We start from the raw sequence: 27,676 nt of genomic DNA on the forward strand, positions 1-27,676 counted from the left end.
GAAAGAACGAGGTCCCTTTTGAGGTTGTCCACGAATCGACCTATTTTTTGGTATCTTGATAAGAAGCGAAGCTCTGCATTTGGAGACACGTCTTCTTTCTGGCGTGTCACCAAATGCCTCGTGGGGAAGACGCACAACACAAGAGGTTGCAACATTTCCCGGCTTCTTAGAAACATGCACATATAGCGGTTATTCCCAAGAAAGGAGCAAAATCATCTCCATCGGACTACAGGCCCATCAGTCTTCTCAGTGCCATTTCGAAGCTTGCCGAGAGGGCAATAGTCTTCGCTCTCAACTCTTTCTTCGCGCTCACCACTTATCCGTTCATCAGGCTGCCTGTCTGGCCGCACACATTCATCACGCTCTTTACCAACGTATAAAGCTTGGAGCAGTCGTCCTGGACCTAACCAAAGCCTTCAACAAGGTCTGGCACGACGGTTTGATCACAAAATGCTTGCGGTTAGGCGTCCCAGAAGATCTGCTAAGTCCAGCAAACCTGCTATCTTTTCCGATCTGTCCTTCTTCAGGTATGCGGCATGCATTCCACCACCTGGTTTTAGGCCAGAATAAAAAAAACTTTGCACAGACAGGTCACAACTTATAGGAACTTAACATTAGGAAAAGTGTTAATCAGAAGGACTAAGGTCTGGAGAATATAGGAGGTGAGTCAGCACCGTCTACTAAACTAGGCCAATAATTTGTGTTAACTGGGGTATTGGTGAACATACAAACTATCGGTGTAAATAAGTAACTAAAATAACGTTTTCCCATTTAATATTATTGAGTTATTCATTGTATACACACGCTAACCAAGGAACGTCCGAAATAGTATTTTTGCTTTTCATTATTTTGTTGTTTTATTTGAGTCAATCTGTTGCCAAAGCTGATCAAACTTACTCTTACTCAAGAGTGTAAATTAAGAGAAAAAAACTACAGTAATCGTTCCATGAACTTACTATGTGGTAATTAATTTAAATTTGTCAGATATAAAGTAATAATTTGTCTGAGAGATTACATATTTAAAAAATATACAATCATAAACATGGAAAGGAAGTACTTTTACAAATATAGTGAAGAGGACGACATATCATATATATCTCCTTTGATAATTTAATTAAATATATATATATATATATATATATATATATATATATATATATATATATATATATATATATATATATTATTTTAAGAAAATAATAAGTATATGTTAACTGCTTTTTTAAAACATATTTTTAATGCGTATGTGTGTTGTTTGTAAGGAAACCTTTTTCATATTTCCTTTTTATTTTTGACCCTTAAACTTTTAAAACCGCGTAGTAAGGAAAAGAAAATATTTTTACGATCTTTCAGGCGAAATGTCATATACGAAATTAGACGTATTGGTAACATGAAAGGGAAAAGGAAAAATTTATTTTAAAATGATATAATTTTAGAGGAAATATAAGAAATTATGTTAAGTATCTGATGCTACAACGTACGTAATATTTCAGAAAATATACGATCTCTAGAAAATTGCTTCTTTGATATTCCAATTATTCATTTTTGATGGTCCGATTAAAGCTTGAAGCGCATTAAAGTTTGGTTTAACCACGTTGCCAATTTTTGCAATTATATGTATATTTTAAGAACATATTTTCTTGAATTCAAATTTTAACCTAAAACATTCCTTTAAATTAAAATGCAAATTTTAACTAGTTAAGGTTGTATCGAAACTTTCCATCACTATTTTGCATAAATGTCGATAAATTACACTGATACAACGTTAAATATCCTTCTTCAATACCCTGGTGGTTGTGGTCTTGGTGGAATAGACCTTTGATTTCAAGAAAATATGAAAATAATATGAATTGGTGTTCAATTACACTGTTTTGATCACTTAAACGAGAGAGTAGATGATTATATGAGCATTAGGCATTATTCAAACTCTATTTATTTTAAAAATATTGTTCAAAAATAGAAAATGGTTGCTATCTCCTGTAATATTTTGAATTGTGTTGATGTTTTTCTTTTAATTATTAAAATGATGTAAAAACCATTTCTAATGGTTATAATATATACATGACATGTAATAGGTTACTTCATTAAATGATCTCGTGTGTAAAATATTGTCTTAATTAGTTACTTCTTTTCTAAATGCTATTCTAAAGTCTATGTATGACTTACAAACCAGTGGGATGCTGTTAAACATTTTAGTCTACGCACTTCACTATCTCGTCGTGTATTTAGTTCATTAGTGAGCACATTGGAGTCTCTTCTAAGACTGTAGGGTCACTCTTTTAAAGTATTTAAAGCAAATATTTTGAATTACACTAGTTATAGATTCTAGAGGGACATCGCGTTCTATCACTTCATGAAGACATATGTTAGTACGGTGCATTGTCAATGGCACGCAACACTGTTTTGGAACCGTTGTATGATAGCTGTATTAGATATGCTGGTAATACCCCATAGTCGGATTCCATAAGGCGTAAGTATTGATTTGTATAGCAACATTTTGTTAACTAATAATAACTTGTGTTTGCGTCTAGTAAGTCAATGCCTTTGATATAGTTTAAGTCCAAGTTGTTTAGCAAGGCGTAAATGTTGGGACATCTTTTATATACACCCAACTTAATATTTACAATAATTATGCTGTTAAGTAGATTAATTTTAGGAAGTAATTTATATAATTCAAAAACAACGGTAAATACCATTCCCGTATTGTAATTTGAAAGCAGTTATGAAGATTATAAATCGTTAACAAGGATCGCAATTTACTAAAAGCTAATTATTGTATTAGGTTTTCTAAGTAATAAATAATTTTGATATCTACAAGCTAAAACAGTTTCCATTTATGTTAAATTAATATTTAATTAATTATTTAAAACATGGGATACACATGAAAAAAATTATATGTTACCATGGTAATTTTTGTAGTTGGAAAGATAATGTAAGAAAAGTAAGATGTAAGATGTAAGATAATATAACAGTTTAAAGCATAAAAAAGTACGAGAATAATAAATAAATGAGTATTTTGCAAAACATGCTACACTAGATTAAAAGCCTGGTATATATATATATATATATATATATATATATATATATATATATCAAGGATTTTTTTGGAATTTAGAAGATAAAATGTCGTTTTCCAATATTTGAACCAATAGTTGAAGTTGATTTTTAGCTTTAATCACCTTTAAAGTCTTCCTTAATAGGACTTTATTATCAACAAATTCAACCAAGAGATTTAAATTAGGCGAATAAGGCGGTTCAACTTATATCATAAGTCACATTTTTGATGAAAGAAGTGTAAATGTTGTAAAAAAGATGCATTATTATGATGGAAAATGAAACGTTACTGCAGACAAATGATGTACAAAAACTCAAATAACATTCTTCCTATTATATTATTCTAACACTGTCAAATTCAAGAACAACGTCACAATTTAAATTATAGTGTAGCAATCCTAAGATTGTTTATAAAAATATTTTAATGCTATATAATTTATATACCGTATATGTTTGTGTCTTTAATAATATATATGATTTAAAGTCTTCCTCTAATTACGTTTGCTTGCTCCGTGTTAGGTAAAGGCAACTACGTACACACATATGCTTAAAAGCACACATCTGTGAAAATGTTCTTTACAGTATAAGCTTAACAAACATGATACCAAGAGCTGTTATTAAAAAAATAAAGTGCGCTGCGAATAGTATTAGAACTGTTATATTTTAATAACAACTTAAACAGTCGCTATAATATTTTACATGTTGATTCTAGGTATATATATATATATATATATATATATATATATATATATATATATATATATATATATATATATATATATATATATTAAAATCCCATTTGTTTAAAATAGACTCTGTGGATCTATGGTCTATAGGTTTATGACTACCATAAAAACACTCTTGGAGTTTTTTGTGTTTTTAATCTAAAAATTACGAAGAATGCTTAATTTACATCTTTTCCTGATTTTAAGGATATTATGTTTTATATTGCATTGTTTTTTTTGTGTCAAAGCGAATTTTTTTTTAAAAATGAAGTACAAATATCGCTTCAGAATGTGGACGAAATGAAAACAACCTTTTTCATATCCATTAATATTAATTTTGTAAATATTATATATAATTATCCGTCGAAACCATTAATCAGATGAGGTAATGTCCGGCGTGTACTGCGACTATAGTAAAATATCCCTCTTGAGTGCATCCAAGCTAGTTTTTTGTCAGACCTTAGCCCCTAGTTCTGCGTAATTCCTGCTACAAACAAATGATATGTAGTCTATATCTATGCTGCTTGTAGTGCAGTCACTAGGTTGTAGTAGCTCAGTACAACAGCTTCAGTATTAAAAATTCATCTTTGGTTTTCATGTTCATGCTATTTTTTTATCTTATGGTTTTGGTTGATGACAATGGTAATGATAGTAAAATCAACTGTGAAAATAGTATTATTGAAGTCAAATGTTCCGTATTAGTTAAGATATCAAAATTGTATCGATGGAAAACCTACTTAAAAGTGTTATTATGAACCTTTTTAGAGATACAGATGCAAATGTATTTGACAGGGCTACCAAAATGTTCATTTTGTATAGTCGGTAGTAATCAAAATACAAAAATTTGTAAATTATATACATTTGATGTGAAATGTTTGATTTTCTTGAACTTTTAGCAGCTCAGGGGAAAAAACTTGCAATAGTAGTAGTAGTAATTAAAATAATATTTTAAATGGATAAATAGGTATTAAGCTAAATTGTGTGTATATAAAATACGTCTAGTAGATAGATCAAATAAGATTTTTGTTTATTTTTATTTAGTTATTACAACGATTATTATGTACTTATTTTTACTTATTTTATTTTCAAACGTTAATTTTTCTTTAAAATCCAGCTTTTTACAGAAATAATTTTTATTCCGGGTAAAGTAAATACGTAGAATTGTAATAAACTTTCAAAATTAGTCATCATGTCTATTACCTGCCTTTTCGTGACTTGAATTTGTTGCTATATAACGACAGTCAAAGGGAGCTAAATATGACTAATAGAGTGGAGCTACCGATATTTCCTACGATTTTTTACATCCATTTGGTTCAGAAGTTTAAAACAATAATTATTTATTGTTAAGAATTGAGGTTTTTTTATTATTACTCATACTGAAAAATATTATGCATATATAATACAGAACATATGAAAAACCTTTCCTTCCTTTTTGCGAGATGACCCTAAAAGAACATTACAGGTCATAAATTGGAAGGTGGGCTTGTATTCCATGTAAAGTGGCTTTTATATCGGAGAAAACCCTTACGGCTTATATATTATTTTCTTAAATGGGCTCATACCTGTTTATTTAAAACAGTTCCACGATCCAAATTTAACCACAAGGGTCTTTCAAAGACAAAAAGAAAAAAAATCAAATCAAATAATTCTTTTTATATATGTGAAAAAGTAATATAAATGTGCTTAAAGCTGCTCCACGTAAACTAATCTGCAGATCATCATACAAATATAAATGTGTGGAAATGTTATTGTAAGTTAAATAACACAGATGTATTAAAAATTATGCAAATAATCTGCTCAGCTGCTTAGCTCTGCTCTGCTTGGCTTTTTTACCTACAGCTATAAATGATGGAATTTATTTAATACATATTGTTTTCACCGAAAAAAATACATATTTTTTTATCATTTCTATCTTCGAGTTTTTTAAAATTAAAAAAATCCATATTTTGTTGCAGTTTTATATGATAGAATAATGTATAGAAAAAGCTTTCATCAAGTTTTTATACTATACCATTTCTTTGTAAAACAGCTATAGCCGATTTGGTGGCGCAGTGATTAAGGCAACAGGACGGTCCCCTACCGTTGCGATAGCCTCGGGTTCGAATCCTGCTGGGGCATGGTCGTAAATTTATGTTTGTGATTGTTTAATATTTGTGATTACCCTAGGCAAGAGTGTGAAATCCGACAAGGAAAATGATCCCAGTCACGCCAGTAACCAGGCTGGGTAAGACCGGATATTTTCTGGGATGATTTCTAAGTTGGTCACTCGCTAGTCGGTAAGCTTATTGCCGAGGACCGTGGTTCGGAGTCCACCTTAAATAATAGGTCCAGTCCAGATAAACCCATAGTTGGTAAAAGGAGACTTCAAAATATGTAAAAAAGAGATATATGTCCGAAAATAATTTAAATTTGAATTAAATATAGCTCTTTAAAGGCATATTTTTAAAGACTTAAGATTTGAAAATATGAAAAAAATATTAGCAAGTCCAATTCATACAAAAATATGCGAAAACAGAATTTTTAGGTCTTTTACGATTATTAATTTTTTTTGTTGAAAAAATTTTAACAATAGTTTAAAAATATTCTGAGATTATATATGTTGGAATGTTCATGATTTGTTTAATATCGGTTTTTTTGTACTCTAGGCAGTAAATTTTTTTGTCGAATTTCTTTATATCACGTAAAGCATATCATGGAGAATATTTTTAATATATGAATATTCCAGAGAGGAAAAGGGTCAAGGTCCTTCTAATATATTTACTTATATTTATCTTATTTCTGCGCTTGTATCTTATAGACTATTAGAATATTTTATGTCGGCGAGTACAGTAGTAACGGTTATTTTATAAAGACATTTTTGAATATGCAGATTAAGTGTTTTATACAATATACCAACGATACTTTAAAATAAGTATTATACATAATTATGTGTGTTTAAAATTATTTCTACATATTTTTTGTTCGAGCTTAAAATGATATCGGGTTGGGGCAAAAGTAATTTTTTTTCTTGTTTTAGCGATTTATGATATTTCGTTAGTATTTTGGTAAAATCATAATTCCATCAGTGTAGGGTTTCTGGACAAAAACTGAACTAAAGTTCTGGAAGAGAAAGACTCTTCCAGCTAGGAACTTCTCATGCCGATGAAACACATGCGTTACGGATTCTTATATAATATTCTCTATAATGCTCGAACTTTCCACGATCTCGGGCCTTCTTGAAGTTTATGGTTACCATCATAAGGGATCCTCTATCAGGTCTAGCTTCTGACACACTTCGTCTAGCCCTGGTCCCTACACCACTATTATTCGGAACACTCGATAACGAGCCGATGGGATATTCATTTTGCTAGCCACATGTTTTTTGTTTGCTCGGTGCCTTTCTTATCTTGGCTTAGCTCTCCCAGACATTCGATACAATGCGTTATATTATTATCTCAAGTCGCAATTCCTTTTCCATCTCACAAATATTACAGCAAATAGGTAAATGGTCTAGATTAAAAAAATTTCATAAACTTCAAAATTATAGGCGATATAATCGGAAAAGTAACGATAACAACTGATATATTTAGAGTTATAACAAGTTACATTAACAAACAGCAAGGCGATTGTACTAAAACGTTCTTTAAAGATTCAAATATTATGAACGATTCATTAAAAATCATTGTGGTCCGGTAGATTGAATATACTGCGCTGACGCGTGCGTTCCCACTGTTAGAAAAATTTGAATATTCTCACTGTTGCTTGGGACGTCGTGGGTGACTCTATGTCTTAATTATAACCAAACTTCTGATATCGTATCGGTAAAAGGAGACTTTAAAATATATAAAAAAGTCTGAAAATATCATCTTTATTATTTCTTAAATTAAATGATAATATTCATAAGTTTTTTATTAACCTATATATACCATACAGGTATATATATATATAGTAAAAATGACCTTTGAAAAACAGTAAAATGACATTAATTTACAAAACATTTTATAGGTGGTAAAAAGAAAAATACAGCAAAATATTAAATTTTTAATTATAAATTAAAGGACATGAAACAGTTAATCTTAACTGTGCTATAAACATTTACTAAACTATCACATATTTGGATAATACAAATGTATTATATATAAATAAAATTTTATAACAACTTCCTTGTAGATACATTACTTTATACTTCTCGCACTATTTACTAATGAATTACAATACAATAAAAGTTGCAATAGAACATGTTTCCAAATAAAGGCAAGGTTAATATATTTAATGGGAAAAGGGCCTAACCACTAAAAAACCACCACCATATTTATTGAAATTAAGACTTAAGTACCTAAAGACTTAATGATTTCTGTTTTTATTAGTATATACCTTTCAAGTATTTTCTTTTATTTCTTATTATATCTCCTATTCTCTTCTCTGATATGTGAGCAGATTACTTTTCGTTATGAACCAATCATACAGCTGTAGTAAGTACAATACTTTCCTAAATAACTACCTTTTCAGAATTAATGGTATGCAATCTTCTTCTGCACTTCTGCAATGCCTATAAACTGGACGAATAATTGATATTACTTAGATATATAATTGTCTATTACCTTGTCAAAATTCAATGATGAGATTTCTCTCTTAAGAGAGATTTATATTGGCTACTTGCACTTGCTTCAATATTGAGTCTTATAGCTTTCTTAACAAAAAAAAACTTATATAGACAGACTAAAATAATTTTTTTGTCCATAACTATTCTTTCGTTATCGTTGTCTATCTAAAATTCATTCGTAAGATAATGATCACATCGATACTTTTATGGAAATTATTATCTTGACAATTATTCTTTATACAGTTGTATATTAAGCATCTTGACTTCTTGTTCCCTGAAAAATTCTTGAAGCAATATTTTTTTCTTTATCGTCCTGTGCCTTCCAAATTCTTAAAATAAAGATTAGATTGTTTTATCATCTATATTATGGATCCGATAAAGATGCTGCCGAAATTCAGTAAGTATGGATCCTTTTTGTCATCGGTTTTAGTTGTGCAGCAAGCTCATGGTAAAATGCATATGTCTGTTCCTTTCTCTTGCTACTAAGTATGTCATATTACAAACTTGACATATTAATTTACTTACACTACAAAATTTAAGTCATTTAATGAATTTATCCTATTTGTAACAACTGAAACTAAACTTACCTTTGTCTCTCCATTTTTATAATCCTATTAAAATGCTAAAATGTTAAAGTAAAAGGCCTTCTTTTTAAGTAAAAAGAACGTCAAAATAATCTTAATAAAAAGCCATATCAAACGCTTTAATTGTTAAACAAATAAATGTCCAACGTTTAAACAGGGCAATACGGTACATCGCCATTTCTTTTGAAGATCGCTTGGCTTGCAGTACCATATAGTGTTGTCAAATCTAAAGGCAAGAACTATATATTGTACTAAATATTAAAAAAACGTATCTACTCTATTATTATTTTTTGTTTCAAAACAAAATATAAAAATCGACTTTTAACATTTCGGCTTTCGGCGAGTAGATTGCGCCGACGAATATACGAATAGTTCCGAAAGTAGCCGAATCACCGGACCACGATGATTATTAATGTATATTGAGATAATTTATTCTTAAAACACTTAAAAACCCTCTCTTGTTCCGATCTGTAAACGACATGGTATAAATCAAGTTTTCTAGATACTAGTGGGGCAATATTTAGTAAATAAACCATATGGCCTTCGACAATATACCGAATTGCCTATAAAATGAAACAATTTCTTAAAAATATAAATAAATGCCACGTCTTGAATATTATTTTCAACTATTCATTATAAATAACGTGTTTCCTTTAGCGAAAAAACTGGAAAGGAATTACCGATAAACTTGGTATTTATCTTTGTCTAACTGTAGGAATAGGGGAAACAATTCAACGTTTTAACATGTAAGCAACTGTGTACGCCTTCGCCAACGTTCCTGAAGGAATAAAGCGACCGGAACCGATTTGTTGCTGGAACATTTACCCGATCAGCGAACTTTTTATACGTTCGTGCTGGATCGCTCATCAATCAGCCATCCCGATTAAACTTTTACGAATGTTACGGTAATCCACTTAATCTTTTAATCGAATTTTATGATAAAACTAACAACTCCGACGCGTTCCTTTTATATCCGGTTTAATCCAAAGACGAAGAAAATCAGATAATATTTTTTTCTGGATCCCTGTAGGCTATTCCGTTGTTATGATTGGTGTAAGGTTGCGTTCCCTAAAAATATATCTGTTGTTCTAAAAATATATCTGACTGTTCGAAGAAAACAGAAGTGTAACAGCGAATTTGACTTCAAATAATATATCCGATATTAATATTGACATAAACAACAACATGGATCATTATTTCTGAAATAAATTCATTTTTATTGTTACATGTTACTATTTGATACAGAAATACTTTCATTTCATACCGTTGAAGTGGCATTTTACTGACTATTTTTCGATTTTCTATTGCCTATCATTCAATACACGTGGCACCCATCTTGCTATCTTTTAGTTATCCTTCCTATCGCTTGTAATTCGATTTTTCTGCCAATTGTTTTTGTAGTTTATTTTGGATCCTCATCCAATAACTCCTACAGTTCCTCATCTTCAAACGATTTCGGTCTACCAGGACGTAGTTATATATCATGGACGTTGAAATAACCGTATATTAGTTGTCGATACTACGATTCACATGTTCTTATGTTTGGGGCATATTTGTCGTAAGTATATGCCAGTAAACGACAAACGACATTCAGTACCTTTTTTCTTTTGGTGAAACTAGGAAAGTAATACATGCTGCAAATTCAGAATAAAAGCTTGAAATTTTCAAAGAGTTATAAATCTATAATGCTGTTATTTTGATGGAACGTAATAGTAGAACGTAGTTTCAAGGTTAATGTCAGCAGAATATAAAGACATATCTGTCAAATCATAACATTGTGGACTTATGTTTAATGTCTCACTGACTTTAAGTGTGTATAAAAAAATTGCAATGTGTACCGAGTAAATCGCATTTGTGAGAAATTTTACTTTTTTACTTCAATTAAAAGACAAATTGGGCTGAAGGTCATTGAATACTGCATAAAGCTTTCGACAACCATGCTCCAACAATTATAACATGGCAATATTTGTTTAGACTTTTTTGAAAGTGGTGATTTTATCACCGAAAACTAAGGGCATTTTGAAAAGCCAATGAAATTTGGAGACCCGGATTTGAAGGCACTTCTCGATGACACAAGAAGAATATACAGCATCGTTGGGAATAACACAATAAACAATTTCCAATCGCTTGAACAATATGGGATTGATCCAAAAGCTTAGATATTTTCTGTCGTATGAACTGAAGCCCAAATACATTGAAAAGCGTTTGGTCTCGTTTGTTAGTTGTGATGAAAAATGCATTCATTACGGTGATTTAAAGTGAAAGAATCATGAGAACCAGCTGATTATGATTTAACATTAACGGCAAAGCTGAGTATCCATAGCTCCGCGCTGATGCTCTGTATTAGGGATTGGATTAGATTGATATGGTTCACTATGAGCTATTAAAACGTAATGAAACGATCAATGGAGATCGCTGTCTACAATAATTGATGCGTTTGATCCGAGCACCGCACGAAAAACTGTCGGAATACGAGTAAAGACATAATATTTTTATTCTTTAACATGACAACGCTCGACTATATGTTACAAAACCGTTGAAAATATACTTGGAAACTGGAAAAATTGGGAAGTGCTACCCCATCCGCTGTATTCTCCAGACCTTGCCCCTTCTGAATACTACTTGTTCCGATATAGGAATGATGATCTGTCTTAAAAGTGCTTCTCTTCTGTAAGATAAAGAAAAGTAGCGGTTATCGATGGACAATACTTTAAGTTAAATACATTGTGCCGATTTCTAACAAAGTTTCAAATAAAAAAACCCTTTAAAACTCATTTGTATGCCAATAATTCCCGACATACCTGGTATATCCAATATTAGCATTAATAATAAAAAACATGAGCAATCTATATGAATTCGGTTGTTTACGGTTTTTATAAGCCGTCGAAAATAATCGGATATTGTGATAATTCAGACTTTTTTTGTCTTTACGTTTTTGTAAATAAATACGAGCCCGAATATTAAAAACGATTTCCAGCAATTCAGTTAAAAAATCGCAGCGATTGGTTTGGTTTGGTGTGCGATTTTCATTGTGTTCTTATTCCATCCGACTAAAGAAGTTTTGTAATATGTGGTGAGTTTTCTCCTAGAGTATTCCAGTTTTCTTTCGTTTGTATTATAACTATAAAGGAGTTATTCATATTAATTTTTTGTTGGTGCCTAACATATACTAAATATTAGTTAGTAAACTCATTTTAATAAAAGATATATATATATATATATATATATATATATATATATATATATATATATATATATATATAATAAAGTAGATATTAGTCACTTTAATATTATATTTGAAGGTTACTAATGACCGGCCTGTGATCGATGTTCAGAAGACCGTTATTCATTAAGTTAATTATGATTCTTTTATGAAATAATAAAAGGGAGGTAGATGGGTAAAACTATCCTATTGAAACACAATCGAAATAAATTAAGAAATGGTATGTCAGGGGAAAAAGTTTGTTCCTATCTTAAGATAACGAATTCTGACAATGTTTCTAACATTTTTGAATATTTGTAATACTATTGTATATGTAAAATATGATTGGATTGCCGATTTTGTATATATATATATATATATATATATATATATATATATATATATACATTTATTTATTTATTTATATATATTTTATATATATTATATATATTTTATATATATTATATATATTTTCAGACTTTCCCGCATAACTTTAATTTGATTTAAGATATATGGAGCAAAATATCAGCATATATGTAAAATACGATGATAAATATAATGATTTTATCCATTTTTAATAGTACAAATAATTGAAGAAATATTTCTATATTGTTTTTTTACATAGAAAATAATTTCATTCTATTTTTTACGGATATCTAAAAAAGAATTGCCCAAATATCAAAACTGGTAAATCCAGTGCTTTTCTTATTACATTATTCATAATATGTTTCGCTTGATTTGGGGAACTACATTTTTTGCACTTTTTTCATATATATACTTAGGAAAATTGCGATTTTCGCTTTAAGGCTTTCTCGCAAAACCTTAGTTAATATTAAGGTATATCGATGACAATATCAGTATATATGCAAGATATGATGCTAAATATGATGGTCTTATAGATTTTGTAGCAGCAGTACTAATTTCAGAAATATTTTTATATTATCTTTTACATAGATAAAAATTTAATTGTTTTATTTCTGATATTTCAAAAAGAATTATCCAGTATCCAGTGCTCACCAGATTTTTAGTTCATTTGGAGAATTACATTTTTTATGTATTATTTGTATTTTGCTTTATATACTATTTTATTTTATGGAAAGAAGGGGCTTAATGAATGGCGATATAAGATGATACTGAGGTTATAAATCTATTCGATCGTAAACTAAATTGCTGCCAAACTGACTTATCACGCCATTCAATATTAGTATAGATACACGATCTTGTTCACATACACAGTCTTCGTAGCCCCAAGTCCGTATCAGTCACGCGATATAGCATTTTCCTCTTAAAGAAAGGACCAAAGGAATATCCGTAGTCATTGTCACGTCAAGACCGTTTATAGTTGTACTAAAATTATTTTTGATATCGCCTGTGTCTTCGGTTGCCAGTTTGATCATCCTGTCTTGGACGATCTTCTGACATCACTGTTTTTATCCAAATATCCATGGTATATCGCATTCCGCTTTTGGTAATATGTAATTTCATTTTGAAGTTTTACCTAATTTTTAAAAATCTTTGTTTATTATGTCAAATATTCTATTTTGCTTTATTTAAAGACCTTAACAAATACCTCAATAAAATCTATTTTCTACACTACAAGAGTCCAACTATAGTTCCCGGGAAAACAATAATATTTTTATAAAATTAATTAAAACATTATACTTCACCAACTTGAAATACCCACAATCTATAGATAAATGCAAAGTTATTTTGTTGGAAATTAATTTTGCTTCGATATTCAGGAATAGATCCTAGCTGAGTGTTCCAAGTCTATTTTTAATTAATCAATTTATTTGTTATTTTAACAATATAATTTCAATTTAGTTTGACTTAGTGAAAGGATCCTAGCTATTTTATTTTGTAAAAGGTTTTTCAATACCAGGCCTATGTTGAGATATAATGACGCAAACTGTTGTAAGGTTTAATAGCAATTATAATTGGCAAATATTAATTTATACGTCCTATTCAAGTATTAACAATTATTTCTCTTTTAACCAATCATTTTAACCAATTTTAACCAATTAATTTGAATTTATTTTTGTATTGTTACAGATACATTTCAAATTCTGTAAACATTGTAGTGGTCTTGATTAATTTGTTTGAAGACGAAGAACTCTTTGTTCTTCCATGCATTCCTATATGGACTATTATCGCTCCCTTTTTCCTGGGAGGAAATCAATAACCCAAATTTATAACGGTAAGTCACATAATCGACACTGACATTATTTAAATTGTTTTATTTGTTTTTTGTATGTTATATTGTTGGAATATTAGACCCAACATATATCGTCGTTCGTTAAGTTATACAACTCTGAAGTTCTTTGTCTACTTTTATAAGTTTAAGATTCATTCAAGACATTTTACGAAACATTTTTGAACGTATTCTTGTACTCTTGGTTTTTTTTGGTATTCATTTATCGGAGTTCATTTTTAAAAACTTAGAAGAAACAACAGATAGGATATACTATATAAGTTTTTATTAAGGAGATATTCTGGACTAGCGTACTACATTTTAATTGTTTTATTAGTAGAATAACTTGAATTAAAATTTTTTCTATAAGAAAACTAAAATATTATCAATAAATATCAAAAGTTTAAAGACTAGTGGAAAGGGATTGAAAAAGTACGGCTTGTTTGACCTGTTTCCAATCCTTAATAAAAAACAATAACAATAAATCAATAGAAATAAATCAAGAAAAAGTTATTTAATAGTAAACGTTTCTATGGACAGGATATAATTTTTGTTTCTTAAAATAACGACTATTTGAAAATAATTTGCCTGTTTCCGAAGTTCTACAAATATCAAAAATTCATATTTCTAACATAGAGGGACATATATAAAAAATCGCTGTGCTCTCTATCATATTTTTCATAAAATGTGAACATTTCAGTTACTTTGGAGAACTAAAAATGTCACTTTTTTTCATATATACACTCAGGAAAAATTACAATATTAGCATGTATGTAAAATATAATGTTAAATGTGATGGTTTTATCGATTTTCTAACAACATAAATAGTTTAATAAGTATTTCTATATTGCTGTTTTCACTACAAGAAAATATCATTCCATATCCGTACTTTTCTCATCACATCTTTCATTTAATGCGAAAATTTCAATTAATTTTTCATTTTCCATATATATCCTTAGGAAAAATCGTGATTTTCGTCTATTTTCAGATAACTTTATTTTAAATTTAGATATATTGATGAAAATATCAACATATATCTAAAATATGATGGTATGATCAATTTTGTAGTAGCAGAGTTAGTTTAAACATATTTCTATCTTGACTTTTTAAATAAAAAAATATTTTTTACCAATATCTCAATAACAATTACCCATATTAATCGTTTATTGAATAGAATAAATAAAATGAAAATTTTGCTCTAAAAAAAAAACGAAAACTATCAAAAAAGTATCAAATATCCAAAGACATTGAAGTTGTTTGACCTGTTTGTAACCTTTGTAGTGCTTTGAAATTAATAACGAAAACATTGTTATTAGTAAAGACGTTGCTATGAAGCTATGAATAGTAAAACTAAGCGTTGCTCTAGCTTCCTTAAAAGTGACAAAAGCTCCTACCTCAGACTCACTTCAGTGAAGTCATCATTTCAGAAAAATTTCAAAACAACAGAGGCCCAATTTAATGAATTTGTTCATTTTTTTGAGTTTCTGATCCCAAAAGTCTATGTCTACTCCAACACTTTTACAGGAGAATGTTCATGGATAAAGTTTTTATTGTCATATCAGAAATGTCCCTATAACGCCGAAAATAACTCAAATAATGAAATAGTCTCTTAAGAATACGTTCTTAAAGATCGAAACTTTGTTATTTATAATTATTTTTTTGGGAATTAACAGGATTATAATTATTCGAGCACATGTTTGCAAGATTCACAGGGCTTGCCGACATTTGTTGAGCAATGTTTTGTCTTAAATCAACCAAGCTTTTTGTAATCAAACTATTGTGGAATGCTGTGCTTTTGAGTGACTGTTATAAAGAAAAATCGGCAGGGGCTAGATTTGGGTTTTATATTTTTTTTCAAAAATATTTTTCAAAAACCTTTCACTTAACATGTCCATGATGGTGATAAGATTTAGTTATATTAATTAAGCCCTTGGACCAACAAACCTTTTATCTTTGGGAAATAACGTTTTTAATAGGAACAAAAACATTATTACTGATCCCATCATATAAGAGATATTTTTTTCTATTATAAAACCTATATATCGTTACATATTACCATTGATATTATACGGTCTGGCATTTGCTTCATATATAGAAATAATATCCACTAAAATGCCGTATCAACAAAATTAATTAGTTTGTCCGTTTTTTTTGCGATATCTGCCACACGTGTACATAAATAATATAATACTTTGTATTCACGTTGTGCTTTAAAATATATACAATTTTATTTGAATATTTTTTAAAGCTATTTTATCCTACAGCGTTTTTTAAAAGACCTCAAGACAGCCTTTTTTTTATTCCTTTAATAAAACTTTTTGTAATGATGTGTTCTACTATTTATGAGAGGCAAGTCTGACATATAATAATCCTTAGTTTCTCAGAAGTTACAACGAAAAACAAGGGGAAAATATTTTACATCCCTAGTTTTTCTTCCGGCAGTAACGATGATGTGGGGAGTGGTTAGGTCAGATATAGGTCCCTGTCTTCGAAATGTTTTTTAACGGGATATTCTAATCCAGAAATTTAAAAAAAGATCTTTTTATATCTTCAAAGCCCTAAGAATGTACCCTTGCGAAGATATAGCACTAGCGCGACATCTAAAAACGAAACTTTAAATGTGATTTTCTGGAAACTATTTTTTTCAAGACGTTAACATTATTTAGTTAACAAGTTTGGTGCATCTTTTATTGTATATATGTATATATATATATATATATATAAATATATATATATAAATATATATATATATATATATATATATATATATATATATATAGCGAAAACTTGGACACTCAGATGGGGCAAAGTCTGGAGAGTACGGCATGTGCGATAATATAACTTAACTAAGTGTTCGTTCAACGTTTCCGTTATCGATTTTGCTTTATGAGACGGCATGTTATAGTGCTGTAAAATAGTTTTATCGTGTCTTCAAGCCTATTCTAATCGTTTTTCGATCAGTGTATGGTTCAAATTGATCATTTGTTGTCGGTAGCGATCACCATTAACTCTCTCTGGTCCCATCAAACACAGGGCGATATCATGCGACCAAAACGATTTGGTCTTAGAGTCGATCGGTCGGTTTCGCTGCCAATTGTTTTTGAGTTTGGACTGGGTCTTCATCTAGTATCTGTCGCATCTTCAAACTTTTTCAATCTACCAGAAAGTTCTTTGTCTTGCACATCGAAATCACTACTTTTGAATTTTGGAAACTACACTTCACATGTTGTTAAGGTTAGAACATGCTCACTGTATTTTGCATGAATTTGAATTAAATATGCAAATGCAAGTTTTCAGGCACGAAAGCTGACATTTTTAAAGATGTATACATCTATGGCGGTATTACTTTCGCAGAATATAACATGAATAACTTAGAGGCTTGATCTCAGTAAGATAAAATTACGTTTTATGAATAGGCAGTGATGATTTTCCGGTACACCCGGTATGTGTTGTTCAATTTTTTTTGATCTTGTATCAATTAGTTATAGCGTAAAATACATTAAATATTATTTTCTTGGAGTTTTCCAAATTCGTCGGTTTATATAGCACGTTAAAGTGTTTATAGCACGCAATATTGGCTATTATTATTGACATCCTTGGCCTCCCAATTCCTGGTCAATTTATTAGGTTATTATGGGGCACAGAATTTCTAAAAACAATTAATCTAAATTGGACTGATTACAAAATACGACGTCGTGTATTTGCCTGAATAAAAATAATTTGCGTTAAAATATTTGGCTATGATCGCGTAAGTGGGAAATAATAAGACAATAAATAAGAAAATTTTTGTAATGATAAAAAAATGTTAGCTTTAATTGTGTTAGCCAGTTGTTCTATTTTATTGTTAGAGTAAAGTATATTTGACTTCTTTTTCTGTATAAAATGGAAAAGTTTTTCAATTCAGAACAATTCTATTTGCATCATATATTTAATTAGGACCAGGTTTTATTCTCTGTTAGTTTTCTTGACGCATAATATTATATTTACTTTTTTAAATTGAAATTCATAATTAATTTTGTTTGTTATAATAGGTCAACCATAGTACCATAACCCGGCCTACTATACTAAAACACATTTTTTTTGGCAAAACTAGTTTTTTTTATTCAACATAATTCCCTTCAAGGGTGATACACTGGTTATAGCGATCCTCCAACTTTTCGATACAACTTTTGTAGTACGATTTGCCCTTTGCTTCAAAATAGGCCTCAGTTTCGGCGATCACCTCTTCATTCGACAAAAATTCACAAACTAATGATTCGACAGCTGCCAAATTTATACAGGCATCTTTTGAGGGCTAATTAAAAAAAATATGGATTTAATTCCAGTAGCGCCATCTATGTGTCAGGCCGGGGACTTTTTTTTTGACCTGTTAGAACTGATAATATAAATTTATAGTATTCGAGTTTCTCCATGTTTGATTCGTACTGTGTGGATACTTGTACCAACAATATGTACAATGGATACTTGTCATTTGTATTATCAAACATACTCAGGCGTTCTGCGAACTCCTAAAATAATATTGCAGCTAATCTGTAGGAACTAACGGATACAATTAAAACGTTAACCTAAGTCATTGTATCCAATAATTCCAGAAGACTTGGATTCAGCCACCGTTATTAAGAGTATCCTCTTTGCTTAATTGAAAGTATCTCTAGCTCGCCCCTCCATGTCGTCTTAAAACGGCGAGATAAAATACTGATACGAATTTGGAGCAATTACAGTTTTGGGGGTGGCGCTTAAAGTCCCCTAATGGAATTGTTTGTATAAAACACGACATCTTCGTAATAATTTCTAGCGTTTATTTGTCGTCTTGTTAGCGTCCGGGGTGCGAATGGGCTCATTTTCGACCTAGCATGAATTCTCTGGTTAATTAATGTTAGAATATCACCTAATTGCTATTTGGAGAGAATGCAGACGGCATATAAAATTACCTTGGAGGTGGTAAGGTAACGGTTGATGGATGGGCAGTAAGAAAATAAACGATTTTGTCTGAAGGGGAACGGAGTTTCCAGTGCCGATATTCAGTCTTATGTAAACGGTTTAATACTGTTAGTTGGTGCTTAGTTCCGTACCGATATGGTAAAAAGGTGTACTCACGCCATCACTATGTCACGTCAAAAAATGGCTGATATTGGCTTTGGGATATCTATATAATGTATCATCTAATCTAAACATCTAAATAATGTATTTTATTTTCATTAGAGAACATATTTACTTTTTTACGTTTTTGTTTCCTTCGCTATATCTTCGCGTTTCTTGTTAAATCATTCTGATATCATTGTAACACAATAGTTTTCTAACCACAAAAGTTTATGAGTTGTTTTATTATATTTAGATCGAACTGTCCCACAGCACTTCTGAAGTAGAGTTCTATGTACATTTTATGTGGTGGTATCACCTAGAGGCCTAATCCACCATGTATATCCAAGTAATTTATTTTACGTTCATTAGAGAGTAATCTATTTTTCCACGTACAGTTATTGTTTCTTTAGCTGCTGCATTTTCTTGTTATATCATTCTGATATCACTCTATTTTCCTAACGCAATGGTTCTCTAATCACAATAGTTTGTAAGTTAGAGTTGCTTTTTTATATTTAGATCGAACTCTTCCAATACACCTATGAAGTTGAGTTTATGTACATTTTATGTAGTGGTATCCCCTGGAGGCCTAATCCACCAAATAATTGTATATCCAAATTAATTTCATTGGAGAACATATTTATCGGCCTACGTATAGTTCTTGTTTCTTTGGCTGCTGTCTTGTTAAATCATTCTGATATTACTGCATTTCTCTAACAGAGTAGCTCTCTAACCGAAACATTTTGTGTCTTCCACAGCACGTATGAAGTAGAGTTATATGTACATTTTATGTAGTGGTATCCCCTGGAGGTTCTGGAGTTACCACTGGGGATTCTGGGGTTCTAGTTCTGGTTACTGTGTTTTATTATCAAGTCATTTTGTTATCATCGTTATTTCATTTCTTCTTTTTTTTGGAACCTGCACATTTTTTTCGATAAAATTATATATTACTGCAGTCTCCCTAACGCACTAGCCATATTGGCAAGACAGTTAGTATTCATTCTGCCCTTATACGATCTAACCAAATTTTCATACATATTCAGAAGAATTACACATATATCTATACACATAATTTCTGCACACTCTATAAATGATTTTTTACAGTTATCCTATAATAATTAATTATATACTCACCTTTAGTTGTTTTCACTGTCATCACCATGTCTTAGATAATGGTGAGTATTGGATCATAATATCACATACCGAAAGTATATCTGAGTGTTCTTTGTAAAAAAAATTAAAATATAAAATTTGAATGAAATCAATTCGTTTGAAATCCAACAGAATAGTTTTAAGTTACTGAAAAATTCCCAAATAAAGATACATAATCTAAAATCTAAATAAAATAGAAAATATCGAGATGAAATTTAATAATTTAGTAATAATTTTTGATAGCGTGAGAGAGAGAGAGAGAGAGAGGGGGGGGGAGGGTGAGGGAGTGAGGGAGAGAGAGAGAGGGAGGGAGGGAGAGGGAGACATGTATAGGTGTGGTAATTGTTTAAAGTAATTCATAGTAGAACAACATATTTGAAAACTGACTTTGTATATTTTTGTATTGCGTTTCATTAATTGGGCATCTTTTTTTTGAGGGCTATCAACCTTATTAATGTAACGTGAAACAGTTCAACTATGACTAACAGGTCAAAGCTGAGATTGTTTTTTTTTAATAGCCGGCATGTTTATCACCCATTTCACGGTAATAAATATGTTATTAATTTGAGAATATTGATGAAAAGTTCGTTAAAATGATGAATAATATTTTGATTAACAATTATGTTAAATGATCTTATAGCACTTTATACTTAAATACAAAAACTATGGAATTTTTTATATGCATTATATATTTAAATTATTATGTCCATTTTAAATCATGAAATACGTAGAATTCCTAGAAAACGGATTTAAGAGTTTTAATATATTTTATATGACAATTAAATAAACACATATCATATTAAGTCTCAAGATATATTACAAATATATCTGAATTATGCTTTTTATATTGTTAAATATTAATATTTATTAAAGGTCTGCACAATATTGCTTATTTAAATTTAATTTTTTATTAGCATTTTGAAAAGATCTAATGTTCAATACTGTTAAGACTGTATTGGTTGACTAATAGAGTGACTAATAAAATTATTTAACATTATTTATTTATTTTTATACACATGGTGATTTGATCGTTCAGAGTCTAATCTAGAAGGCTTTATGTCTTTTATTTTATTACAGAGGACAAGTCTATTAACATTTTAATTAACATACCATAGTTTAAAAAACCACGTTCTTAATAACATTATTTCTACTATATAGATTTTAAATAAACTTGGTATCGAATATTTTAGAATAATGTTATAAATGTATAGTTTCTTAGTTACATCTATTAACATTCCATTATTCATCAAAAAAAGAAGTCATCAGCTAGGTAATATAAACTTGTCTTCCACGATTAAAAATAATAAAAATAATAATAATATTCGGCTTGGTTAGCGAAGTGGTCAAGGTGACAGAACGGTATTCCTACTGATAATCGCAGGTTTGAATCCTGTTGGAGCATGATTGTAAATTAATGTATTACTGTTTTCATTCCTTCTGAATGGGTTCCCTTTTGTTCATTTGAGCACCTAGTTCCGGGTTTCCTGTATTTATTTAGTGTGTTATTTTGGCTCCCTTCTGATTTTCCTTAATCGCAGCGATCCGTTTCATTGTTTCAACCTTGGCCTTCCTGCGAGCTTCATATAATTCTACCATATGTCTCGTCCTTTATTTTAATATGCCCATAAAACTTACATATATTGATAAACTTTTCCACTTCTTTAATTGCTCTTAGCCCGTCTTCAGTGTTTTTGGCTCTAACACTTTTCTAATAATTTTTCTTTCTTTTGGATTTCTGCAATGTCTTTCTTTCTATTCAAAATGAGCGTTCCAAAACAATGTTATAATGTCTCATTTTTCTATACTTAGAGATACTTTTTTGTTGTAGATGTCTTTTGTAAGTCCAAAAGCTGTAACGGTTTTTTGACAGCGAATCATATAAGTATTCCTTTCAGTCCAGTTGGTGTGAATTTGTTGCCAGTTATAAACACTGTTTTCTCAAATTAAATTTAAAGACCTACTTTTTCTGCTATTATTTTCGGGATCTCTTTTTGTGTCTCTATTACTATCTCAGTGATTATTGATGTTTGAGTTAGAATCGCCAAGTCATCTACGAAAGCCAAACAGTCTATCTTTATTTTGGTTCTCTCTAATTTGATTGGTTTTTCAGTTCTAAGATCCGACTTCATTTTGCTATGTATTATATGTTTTTATACCCATGATATAATATGAGACGCATTTTGATACAATCTGAGGTCTTTGCTCTATCCTTTCACAAATCTCAGTGTATCAATATTCTATTTATTTTTATTTCTAATTTAGAAGAAAAATGAGGCTGGTTTAGAAATAAATTGAGACGAAGATAAAACCCTGATAGATCGTAGAGTTTACGAGTTTCTGTTTATTAGATGGTATAAGTATAAGTAGAATTGTTCAGATTTTTATATTTTAAGATTTTTATATATGTTAATCAATAGTAACAATATTCAATTCTAATACTCTTATGTAGATAAAAGATGGAATAAATTCAAAATATTCCAGTTTATTGTCATAATGCTTATATTTATGTATGCAGTATTCAATATATATGTTGACTAATAAAATTATTGGATTTTTGTTTGTGCTTTTAGTTTAAATAAAATATCGAATGTATAAAAATGTTATCGTAAGTTTTATTAAATCCGAATGTGTATCTATAAAATATGTATAGGTAGATTTCAAATGTTACAAACAAAATAACAGTTTCGTTGATATTCGTCATAAAATTTGACAAGATTTACATATATTTCAGGGGAGATGCTAAAAAGCTGTTTTACCCACAAATAACTATTTTTATATTTGGAAAATATATTTTTATTAATTATTGTCGACAATCGGTTAAGTTATGGTCATAATGTTAGTTTTACGACTTAATTTTTGCATATATTTTTTCTAGCTTCCAATTACTTTTCAAATACATATTTTTCATTTTTCAATTACATACATATATATATATATATATATATATATATATATATATATATATATATATATAAAATATTTTAGAGTCTAATTTCTAACTACTAGGATTTTTCTGGACTGGATCTACTGCTTAAAGTGTGCGCCAAGGTCCTAGGCATTAAGCCGTCTGACTGACGAGTCACCAACTTGGAGATCATCCTAGAAGACATTTACTCTTGATTGATTTCTAACGTGCCCGGGGATCATTGTCCTTGTCGAATTTTATACTCTTGTCCTATGAAAAATTACAGCGGCTATCGTAACAGTAGCAGGACCATCCTGTCTCCTTAACCACCACGCCAACCAATCCGGCTGGGTGTTTTGTTGCCGAAAAGGCTTGGATGCAAAGTTCGGCAGTGTCTCTTATCCAAATTCCGACATAAAAAATTGCTTAAAAAGCACGCAACAAATTACAAAAGAAACATTAGCCCTTTTTAATCGAGCAGCATGCATAATGACATTAGTAAGAACAATTGCTTTAAATTATAATATACTTTAGTCTTTTAAAGCTCATACCATGTTCTAAATTATAAAAATTATACTTTTATTAAGCATAGTTCTAAAAATAAAAAATCATATTAGATAAAGCGGATATATTCGATGGAACTTTTATTAAAAGCTTACCAAGGGCAACGGAATATCAGAAAATTGTACGCCATTAACTTGCAGCACGGAACAGTATATATTTGCTATTTCGAATGCAGATATAAAATAAAATTGTATTTATTTAGTATCTCTTATTATAGCTTCATCTGTTACATATCGAAAAATCGGTGTATTTCTACTATTCCGACTCATTGTTAATAGTGAACCACTAACACGATATGAAAATTCTCATTTTTGAAAAGGTTTGACGGTCACGGTTCATAATGTTCTTTGGAGATATAGTTAGAATATTGATGTAATTTTGTCAACTGTGAAGAGATAAAGTGAAAATCGAAAAAACAATAATCAGCAAGTCTACGATCAACTTTATATTGAAATATTTTTTATTTTAGATTTTATTATTTTTTAAAATTTATTGATATATTAATACTGGCCATTGCCGGCTAATTTACAATTTTTCTCTACCGGATTTTAAACCTAGGTACCTATCTAGAAAGACTAATTGGTCATTATTTAGTCTTTAATAAAATTAAAGTTAGTAGCACTTTTCAGTGTTTTTGCTATTTAGTACACTTCACTACACAACTACTCAAGATCAGACGGTTTCAGTGTTGGTCAAGAGTTGCAGCACCTATATGTTAACATAGATATGAAGGAGCCTTTCATCATGCCTTGCGGTGAATCTCTTAATGTTCTATCTATAATAGTTTTGAAGAATTTTTCAGTATTTTAATTTGAGTTCTTTTATTTTCGATACGCTCTGCATATGCTTGTCATTTGCTATGTAATATGACCATGAAAAACTGTCATATGTATCACGCATGAGCGTATATGTATATATGAAAAGCACTAGGGGTTATTTCTAGATGTTTTTCCAATCAGTACCCTTTATATATATATATATATATATATATATATATATATATATTTATATATATATATATATATATATATATATATATATATATTTATATATATATATATATATATATATATATATATATATATATATAATTATAAAACTTTATGTACATTTTGTAATGTAATGTAATTATTGCCACAAATAACATTGATAACATTGATTGCTTGTATTCTGATCATTTCTTGTTTTGTCCACTGTTAAATGCAATCTATGAGTTGATTCTTTCTTCTTCACATTATTATAAGAAGTGATAAACTTTTAACCTGTTTTGACAGATCATTAATTGAGATAACTGATGGATGAGATGAAGCTTTTGAGCGTCTACAAATATTTTTTGAGTGATTTACACATAAATGATTAATACTTTTCTTTGTTTTTTATTTCATGGTGTTTGGGATCTTTTATGTTAACGCACAGTTAACATATATATATTTATATATATATGTATATATATATATATATATATATATATATATATACATATATATATATATATATGTATATATATATATATTTATAAAACTTTATGTACATTTTGTAATGTAATGTATTGTGTATTGTAATGTAAGTATTGCCACAAATAACATTGATAACATTGATTGCTTGTATTCTGATCATTTCTTGTTTTGTCCACTTTTAAATGCAATCTATGAGTTGATTCTTTCTTCTTCACATTATTATAAGAAGTGATAAACTTTTAACCTGTTTTGACAGGTCACTAATTGAGATAACTGATGGATGAGATGAAGCTTTTGAGCGTCTACAAATATTTTTTGGGTGATTTACACATAAATGATTAATTTTCTTTTCTTTGTTTTTTATTTCATGGTGTTTGGGATCTTTTATGTTAACGCACAGTTCATGTACGTTTATTGTAGTTATCACGATGTAGATCATAGCTTTTTAACCCTATGAGATTAGCATTGTTCTGAGAGACTGATATTTGAATTGGAGTGCAAACATTTCTTCTTTTGTTGTCAACTCAGCTGTCAATATCTATTAGTTCTTTACAAGTATTAACATTAAGTATTTTACATGAGTAAAATCTGTTGTTTTTCTAGAAGTAATTTGTGGAAACAAGGGAATGCTATGGCAACTCTCTTTGAATTTATTTCAGCAGCTAATATTTAAGTTTTTACTTCTAAACTAATAAAATCTTTTAAATAAATAAAAAGGCCAATATATAAAGATATATTTTACTGGCAGATGGGGCCTTTTACAGGAATTTCAGATTCGAAATCAAATCGAAACTGAAGGAATCCAATATTTTTTATATCCGAGAAGCATTAGGGTCGACCTCCGACAATGTCACTTTTATTTCGTTACACTAAACGTTATTCGAAGGGATCTATTTCGCAGCATATTAAACAAATATATATCGAAAATCGCGGTTTCGTCGTGGGTATACATTTCCTGGATATAAATATTTTTTGGCTTTAAATTTTAAATCCATTATCGTTAATAATATTTGCGAAAATACTTTTTCGAATCACTGAAATTAGATTTGATTTATTTTAATATGTAATATTTAGTTTCTAGTGGATACTACTGCGATTAATGTATATTTTATTGCATTGCATAAAACTATCCATTCATCGCTTCAATGGTATTACTTCAAGTTCGGTAGGTTTAGGTTTTTTCAGTTGCCATCCATGGCTTCGATGGAAAGAAGGGTTTTCATATCGCCTAGTTACTAGAGATAAATTTGGATTCAACGAATCGTGGAGATAACCCAGCTGGTTTTTGTCACATCGAACAGTTTTGATATTTTTTGTTTTGGTCGCGGAGACTTGTCCTGGAGTGACAAGTTGGATCGGGTTATGTGAGGCTACACTAAACCGAAAACTAACTATTGATTCTCGAACTTGAGTTAACACACAACTGGATACTGTGGTATGAGGGCGAAAGTAATGACTACAGGGGCAGATGAAGTCGTTTCAGCCTGGAAAAGGGGAGGTTAGCGGTTACGCGGTGCTAAACTCAGAAGAACTTGAGTTGAGTTGTTTGTGGAATGATTGAGATGTGAAGTGTGAGTTTCACTACGAATTTGATTATTTCTGACAAACCATGCAGCGTTTAAGGTTTTCCTGAGGAGCTTATTTTTCAAAACTAACTTGAAATAGATAGTAGGCACTTTTGATGCCGCTCCATCATATCGCAATTTAGGTTTTGGTTTCAAATACTCATAAGTGTTGATTTAGATATCAATAACTAAGTTTGAGCTAGAGGACCAAAAGAGTTTGGAGACAAAAAATTTCAAGTCTCATTGAACGAAAATCCAGAATCTTTAAATTCAAACACGAGGAAGCCTACTTTACAGTAAAATTAGCTAAATCAGGTGTACCATAAGGAAGTTTATTGGAGCTAATTATTTACCTGCGTTATATATGAAATGGATACAACAAATGGAAACAATATTATTTACATCGAAACCTTCAGACATCGGCTATCACTCAGGAAAGCAAAAGAATTGCAAGGAGACATGGGACAGATCCCATTCCTGCGTCAACATTGAACTAATATAACTCTTCGATAATACCAGAACAGGGAGACTAAAAATATGAAATCATTAGATCTTGTGTAGTGTAGTCAGGTGTTTTTAATTGAAAAACAGTAAGTAAATACATAAACGTTATTAC

The 27,676-nt window shown here is 29.9% G+C and overlaps 1 protein-coding gene across 2 annotated transcripts in view; it reads left to right on the top strand.

The window, feature by feature from the left end:
* Window positions 1–27,676, top strand: part of PKr-C (neuromedin-U receptor 2-like) — a 228,569-nt gene that overhangs the window by 39,944 nt on the left and 160,949 nt on the right. Inside the window, exon 2 of one of the 2 annotated variants that reach the window (XM_076404399.1) lies at window positions 14,200–14,344. The exons of the other annotated variant lie outside the window; for it this stretch is intronic. The gene's annotated coding sequence lies outside the window, so the exon portion shown is untranslated. The remainder of the gene's footprint in view (window positions 1–14,199; window positions 14,345–27,676) is intronic. 2 annotated transcript variants of the gene reach the window in all.

Source organism: Rhynchophorus ferrugineus, unplaced genomic scaffold, assembly GCF_030347505.1.
Source record: "Rhynchophorus ferrugineus isolate W39M unplaced genomic scaffold, kcgeb_rfMv2 rfM4, whole genome shotgun sequence".
Lineage (NCBI taxonomy): Eukaryota > Metazoa > Arthropoda > Insecta > Coleoptera > Curculionidae > Rhynchophorus > Rhynchophorus ferrugineus.